General features: G+C 38.7%; 1 pseudogene; it reads left to right on the forward strand.

The window, feature by feature from the left end:
- The first annotated feature begins 7,130 nt into the window (after window positions 1-7,130).
- LOC104227693 (disease resistance protein RPV1-like) lies at window positions 7,131-7,889 on the forward strand (annotated as a pseudogene).
- Window positions 7,890-8,490: the final 601 nt, after the last annotated feature.

An 8,490-nucleotide genomic window follows, 5' to 3' on the forward strand; every position in this document is an offset into this window, starting at 1 on the left:
TTAAGTGTTAAAGCAGAGTAAACATGGCTGAGTTATGAAAAACAATAAAATATAGCATGACTGAGTTCAAGTATAAAGTCAAAATAGTGAGGAAATATCAATAAAATCCCCTAAGAGTTCAGATAGTTGGCACGAGGCCTAAATATGGCATTCAGCCCAAAACATGATGATAGGAAATAGTCTTCAGTCAAATACACGATAAAATAGTCATTCGGGATGGACTAAGTGACAGTTCCCAACAGTGCACGACCCTACGCTCGTCATCAAGAGTGTGTGTCACCTCAACATAGCACAGTGATGTGCAAATTCGAGGTTTCATACCCTCAGGACATCATTTACAATCATTACTCACCTCAATCCTGTCCAAATCTAGCTCGCGATGCGTTTGCCAGTCGAATCGGCCTTCACTAGCGTCGAATCTAACCAAAATCAGAATCACGATGTCAAAATATGCTAAGGGAACAAAGCCCAAGCGAAAATAATCAATTTACGACTTAAATCCCGAAATTACCAAAACCCGACCCCCGGGCCCACGTCTCGGAATTTGATAAAATTCACATCAATAGATTCCTCATCTCCCCACGAGTTCGTACATATCAAAAGTAACAAAATCTGACCACAAATGGTCCCTCGAATCCTCAAGTCTAGGTCTCCAATACCAAGCCCTAGTTTCTCCAATTTTAACCCTTAAATTCCATTAATTATAACTCTAATCCGTGAAATAATACCATAGGAAGGAGTTTTAGGTCCAAAATCCTTACCTTAATGAAATTCCCTTGAAATCCTTCTTCAAACATCGTCCAAAAAGCTCCAAATCCGACTTGAAAATGGTGGAATAGCTCAAATATCGCGAAGGAAACAATTTATATGTTCTGACCCAGGCATTTTCACATCTGCGGTCAATCCACCGCAAGTGCGGTACCTCTTTTGCGGTCTAAGAGCCGCTTCTGTGATTTTCACTTATCCTCCAGCTTTTTGCATCTGCGATGTACCAGCCGCACCTGCGCCATCGCAGGTGTGGTTCACTAACCGCTTTTGCGGTTTCTGCCTCCCTCACTTTCTTCCACTTTTCCAGCCTTCCCCCCTCGCATTTGCGGCATCGCACCTACGGTCCCCAATCTGCAGGTGCAGAAATAACAGAAGTAGAAAATCTGCAACTTCTACAAAAATTCTAAACTCTCTGTCAACCATCTGAAACCACCCCGAGGCCCCCGGGACATCAACCAAAAGCACAAAAATATCCCATAACCTCATTCTAACTTATACCAATCTTCAAAACACCTCAAACAACATCGTATCAACCAAGACACATCAGATTCAAGCCTAACTTTTCAAATTCTTTCGAATTACGCTTTTGATCAAAAACCCAACCAAACCACATCCGAATGACCTAAAATTTTGCACACACATCCCAAATGACACAACGGAACTACTGCAACTCTCAAAATTCCATTCCAACCCCTATATCAAAATCTCATCTATCAACCGGAAAACGCCAAAAATCCATTTTTGCCCATTCAAGACTAAATCCACTCCGAACCTCCACAACTCATTCCGATCACGCTCTTAAGTCTCAAATCATCTCCCGAAGCTATCCGAACCCTCAAAACTCACAGCCGATCCCTCTAACACATAATTCAATATCCGATTGACTTTTTTTCCAACTTAAGCTTCCTCAAAAGAGACTAAGTGTCTCAAACCTTACCAAATCCTTTTCGAACCCAAGCCAACCAACCCGATCACATCTAGAACTGATAGACAAAGCAATAAGAAGCAGAAATGGGGGAAATGGAGCGGTAACTCATGAGATGACTGACCAGGTCGTCATACCCACCATGTAGGACACATCCCGAACCTTCCTGTCAGCATAACTCTTTTGTCTCAACTGCGCTGTACGAATCCTCTCCTGAATCACCTTCACCTTTTCTAAAGCATCCTGCACCAAGTTTATCCCTAATAGCCTAGCCTCACCCGGCTTAAACCAACCAATTGGAGATCTACACCATCTCTCATACAAAGCCTCATATGGAGCTATCTAAATACTCGACTGGTAGTTGTTGTTATAAGCAAACTCTGCAAGCGGTAAAAATTGATCCCATGACCCTCCAAAATCAATGACACAAGCACGCAACATGTCCTCCAATATCTGAATAGTGCACTCGAACTACACGTCCGGCTGAGGGTGTAAAGATGTTCTCAACTCAACCTGAGTACCCAACTCTCACTGCACAGACCTCCAAAACTACAAAGTAAACCGAGTGCCCCTACCTGAGATAATGGAAATTGGGACACCTTGCAAATGAACAATCTCCCTGATATAGATCTCTACCAACCGGTCTGAAGAATAGGTAGTACACACAAGAATGAAGTGCGTGGACTTGGTCAGCTGGTCTGCGATCACCCAAATAACATTCGAACTTCTTCAAAGTCCGTGGGAGCCCAAATACAAAGCCTTTGGTGATCCGCTCCCACTTCCACTCTGAAATATCCATCTGCTGAAGCAAGCCACCCGATCTCTAATGCTCATATTTCACCTACTGACAATTAAGACACTGAGACACAAATCCCACAAAGTCACTTTAGTTCAGTTTAAGCTTCTTAAAAAACCCTTTTTAAATAGTTAAACAAGTAAAAGACAGGCAACTAGAAAAGGTAAACACATAAAGAAACGCTCCTAGGGCATAATACCAACAAAATTAGCCCCTCGGGCAACACATTTAACAACAACCAGCCCCTCGGGCTATATCTCACATCACAATGGGTATCCGCACTCACTAGGGGTGTGCAAACTTCTGGAGGGGCCTCTTACTGCCCAAGCACAATATCAAGCCATCTCGTGGCATCATCACTAGGCTCTCGGCCTGATATCAACAAGCCACCTCGTGGCATACCAATCTCAGGCCCTCAGCCTCATATTCATAATCAGTGTTTCCTCACAACATAGGCCCTCGGCCTTACTCAGTCAGAATCTCATAAGCCACTCGGGCAATAGTAAAACATGATGCTCAGCTCAAAATGTCATTTAAAATATTATTTTAAGTATTAGAGTAGAGTAAACATAGCTGAGTTATAAAAATAGTGGAATATAGCATGACTGAGTACAAGTATAAAGTCAAAGCAGTGAGGAATTATCAGTAAAAATCTCCGACGGGTTCAAATAGTTGGCACGAGGCTCAAATATGGCATTCAGCCCAAAACATAATGATAGAAAATAGTTTTCTATCAAATACATAGTAAAATAGTCATTCGGGACGGACTAAGTTACAATCCCCAACAGTGCACGACCCCACGCTCGTCATCTAGCATGTGCGTCACCTCAAAATAGCATCACGATGTGCAAATCCGGGATTTCATACCCTCAGGACAATATTTACAATCATTACTCATCTCAAGCAGGTCCAAACTCTAGCCCACGACGCCTTTGCCCCTCAAATCGGCCTCCACATGCATCAAATCTATGCAAAATCAGAATCACGGTGTCAAATTATGCTCAGGGAACGAAGCCCAAGCGAAAATAATCAATTTACAACATACATTCCGAAATTACAAAAAACCCGACCCCCGGTACCATGTCTTGGAATTTGATAAATTTTTCATCAATAGATTCCTTATCTCCCCACGAGTTCATAGATATCAAAAGTCCCAAAAGCCGACCACAAATGGCCCCTCAAATCCTCAAGTCTAGGTCTCCAATGCCAAGCCCTAGTTTCCCCAATTTTAACCCTTAAATTCCATTAATTACAGCTCTAATCCGTGAAATAATACCATAGGATCGATTATTAGACAAATAAATCTTACCTCCAGACGATACCCTTTGAATCGCTCTTCAAAATCCCCCAATAAGCTCCAAAGCCGACTTAGAAATGGTGGAATAGCTCAAAAACCGCGAAGGAAATAATTTATACCTTCTGGCCCAAAGATTTTGCATCCGCGGCAAAAATCCAGCTCCTGCGGTTCTTCTTTTGCGGTCCATGAACTACTTCTGTGGTTTTTCACTTACATCCCAACTTCCGCATCTGCGATGCTCACTACACACCTGCGCCATTGTAGGTGTGGTTACCCAACCGCTTTTGCGGTCATAGCCTTCCTAGCCTCTTTCAGCTTCTGTGACTTCTTTTTCGCATCTGCAGGGGTCGCACCTATGGCCTCCCAACAGTAGATGCGGTTATGACAGTAGACTTCAATTTCAGCTGCCATCTCATTTTTTCATTCTTTCTGCCAACCATCCGAAATCACAGCCTAAGTTTTCAAAATCTTTCGAATTACGCTTTCAATCAAAAAGTATACAAAAACACGTCCGAATGACTTGAAATTTTGTACACACATTCCAAATGACACAACGGAACTATTGAAACTCTCAGAATTCCATTCCGACCCCTATATCAAAATCTCATCTATCAACCGAAAAATGCCAAAATTTCAACTTTGTCAATTCAAGCCTAAATCTACTGCGAACCTCTAAAATGCATTCCGATCACGCTCCTAAGTCCCATATCACCTCCCAAAGCTATCCAAACCATCGAAAAGCACATCCGATCCCTCTAACACATAAGTCAATATTCGGTTGACTTTTCCAACTTAAGCTTACTCAAAAGAGACTAAGTGTCTCAAACCTTCTCAAAACCTTTCCGAACTTGAACCAACCAACCCGGTCACACATAGAACCAATAAACAAAGCAATAAGAAGCAGAAAAGGGGGAAACAGAGTGGTAACTCATGAGATGACTGGCCAGGTCGTCAATTAATGGTCCATAATAGAGTCGCATGCAATATAAAGTTTTGTTTGGTTGACGCATCAAAGGTCTCCACTCCAGTATTCCATAATTCCTTTAATTCATCCATCAAAGGCTGAAGATAAACATCAATTGCATCTCCCGGACTTTTAGGACCAGGAATATGCATCGACAAAATAAAATTATCTTGCTTCATACATAGCCAAGGTGGTAAATTATAAGGAATAAGTACAACAGGCCAAATGCTATACGGGGTTCTAGAACTTCCAAATGGTTGAAAACCATCACTATCAAGTCCAAGTGGAACATTATGAGGTTCAGCGGTGAAAGACTGGTGAAGTTCATCAAACATTTTACATGCCATTGAGACAGTTGGGTGCCTCATTATTCCATCGTTAACTCTTTTTCATGATGCCATGTCATTAAAGATGATATCTTTGAGGACATAAACAATCTTTCAAGTCTTGGCTTTAAGGGAAAATAAAGTAAAATCTTGTGCGCTATCTTTTTCCTATTCTTAAATTTAGTTTCTCCACTATGTTTATCCTTTTTCCCTCTAGATGCTCCAGATACTTTGCAAGATTCAAGAAACTTGTCATCCTTCCAATATAACATGTAGTTATTCTTACACGCATCAATTTTCTTGTAAGAAAGTCTAAGATCCTGAATTATCTTCTTTGCCTCATAATATGAATCTAGAAAGTTTGATTCATCAGGCAATAGATCTTCCTTCAACATCTTCAACAACTTTGTAAATGACTCATGACTCCAACGCCCAATACTTTTGATATGAAGCAATTTAACCATAGTATAAAGTTTAGAAACTTTTGAATTTTAGTACAATGGTTTCTCAAAATCCTTTAAAAGCCTATAGAATTTTTTTGCTTCAAGATTTGGTTGCTCCTCAAGAAAATCATCACCGTCAATGTTCGTGTTGTCTGCATCAAAATTAGGGTATAAATCTCTTAGAAAACCATGTATTTCATCCTCACCATAAGCTTCTTCAATGTCATCATCTTCCACATCTTCTTAATTTGATTGTGGCTCACCTAACTTTTCCCCATGATGCTACCAAAAAGTATAATTTTGAATTATTCCATGTATTATTAAATGTGACTTAACCATCTCATGTGTTCCCGAAGATGTATTACAATATTTGATACATGGACAACGTATTACATGTGCCTCACTTAATCTTGTAAAAGCAAAATCCAAAAAACTGTCCACCCCAAGCTTGTAAGCATTACCAAGTCGGTCATGGATAAGTTCCATCCACTTCTTATCATGTGCCATAATCTGTTGCATGTGTAATATATATGTATATATGATTAAAATAATGTATTAGCTAGAAGTAAACATTTATTCAACAAGCCAAAAAATAAGCAAACACTTCAACTTGTATATAGTACAAATGTATACTAAAGCAAAATCAATAGTTCAAAAGTATTTACCAAAAATATCCACTAGTTCAATAATTTGGGCGAAGATGGGCGATACAATATCAATATCTAGTATGAGTGAATCATCATGAATTGACAAGTTTTACCCTCGCCTATTTATCTCTTCTATGGTTCTAGATAATTTCTTCTCAAAGAACAATCTTTTATCAATGACTGATCAAAAACAAAACAAAAAGTGACTCAATTTGCTTATCATGCATTTCTGAGTTTGGCAACCAAAATAGGCATGTCCTTTGGAGATTATCTTCTTTCAGCTTTATCAAATGTTGGTATTCGCACGTTCAAGGTTGACGAACTTGAGATAGATGAAAAGGGATGCAAAGAATTGCAGAAAACAATCCAAGAATCAAGAATTCTCATTGTTGTCTTCACTAAAGAGTATACCTCTTCAGAGAGGTGCCTTGATGAACTTGTGTTCATACTTGAGTGTAAGAGAGCTTTTCGACATTTTGTTCTACCTATGTTTTATGATGCGGATCCCTCAGAAGTCAGGAAACAAAAAGGGAGTTTTAACAAGATTCTTTAATATATGAAGAGAGATGTTAATCCAAGACCGAAGGAAGGAGATTGGAATTGTTGCATAAGGTGAAGGAATGGAAGTCTGCTCTAACAGAAGTTGCTGATTTGGGAGGAATGGTCTTATAGAATAAATCTGGTAGGTAAACTTTTACTAGCTTGATGTTTATAGGTAGATTTATATTAGTGGATTTCAAATTGTTCCACTACAGAGTATGTGCTTTATTCCTGACTTTAGATGGTATTAAATACAAACTAATTTTTAGGTGTGAGTCAAAGTTTATTCAAGAGATTGTGAAGGTGATTGTAGGAAAACTAAATCGCGCAGTTTTAAGTGTTGCTCTCTATCCAGTTGGAATAGATTCTCAAGTTAGAGACATTCAATCTCTGATTGAAAGATGGATCAACTAGTATTGATATTATGGCTATATATGGGATGGGAAGTATAGGTAAAACTACACTAGCTAAGACAGGTTACAATATGAACTTTGACAAATTTGATGGCAGCAACTTTCTTGCTGATGTAAATAAAAGTTCAGAAAGCCATGATGGTCTTGTAGGTATACAAAGACGACTTGTTTCAAATGTTTTGGGGAAGAAGGTTGAGAAGATATACAATGTCGATGAAGGAGTCAGCAAGATTCAAGAGGCCACTCTTTGCAGAAGAATTCTTCTTGTTCTCGATGATGTAGACAATAGAGATCAGTTAAATATTGTACTTGGGATGTGGTAATAGTTTTATCTAGGTAGTAAAATTATCATTACAACCAAAAATTAGCACCTACTTGATGCTAGTGAGGCCTGCAGATTAAGATGTATAAGGTCACGCCATTGAATGCTCAAGAATCAATTCGACTCGTCAGTTGATATGCTTTTGGAAAAGAATAACCTTCACAAGAACCTTTCAGAAAATGTGATACTTCATTGTGAAGGAATTCCGTTGGCTCTCAAAGTTTTAGGTTTTTCTCTTTGTGACAGAAGTATATAGGTGTGGAAATGTACATTAAGAAAACTAAAGGCAATCCCTGACAATAAGATCCTGGAAAAACTCATAATCAGCTATGATTTACTGCCAGATTATGATGTACAAAATCTATTCCTCGATATTGTCTGTTTCTTTGTTGGAAAGGATAAAGATTATGCAGTTACATTACTTGATGGATGTGGTTTTTCTCAGTAGTAGGACTTGAGATTCATTTAGATAGAAATCTGATTGAAATGGACAAGGATAAGTTGAAAGTGGATTCATTGATTCAAGATATAAGAAGAGAGCAAAGTCAGACAAAGAAGAGACTAAAGTAGGTTATTCACCTAAACCAAATTAAAACATGTGACTTCCCCCTCAATCTCCAGGTTAAAAGTGTTGCTCAGAGCTTTTAATTAATCACCGCAGGTTGGTGATGATTTATCACGGAAACAACTCAGTGAATTTTATATTGTTACTTTCTGCAGTACTTCAACAATATTAATATGTTTACAATTCATAGATTATGATAAAATGAAAGTTTTTTTTGAGCCAATTCATATAACCAGAGATCTACTACATAAACGAGCTAAAATATGCTAACTTTAGTTGACTGAATAATGTGACTTAAAATTCACAGAGAACATGCATAAAGCATTTTACCAAAACAAGTTAGTGGCATCTCTGACTTAGCAGATCTTAATTATTGTATAGTTATTTTCTAGATTTTCTTAACAAAGACGATCATCTCTTTCGAGATGAAGAAGTTGTAAAGAACAAAACTAAACTAATCCCACTCGTCAACTACATTAACCAA

Source organism: Nicotiana sylvestris, chromosome 6, assembly GCF_000393655.2.
Source record: "Nicotiana sylvestris chromosome 6, ASM39365v2, whole genome shotgun sequence".
Lineage (NCBI taxonomy): Eukaryota > Viridiplantae > Streptophyta > Magnoliopsida > Solanales > Solanaceae > Nicotiana > Nicotiana sylvestris.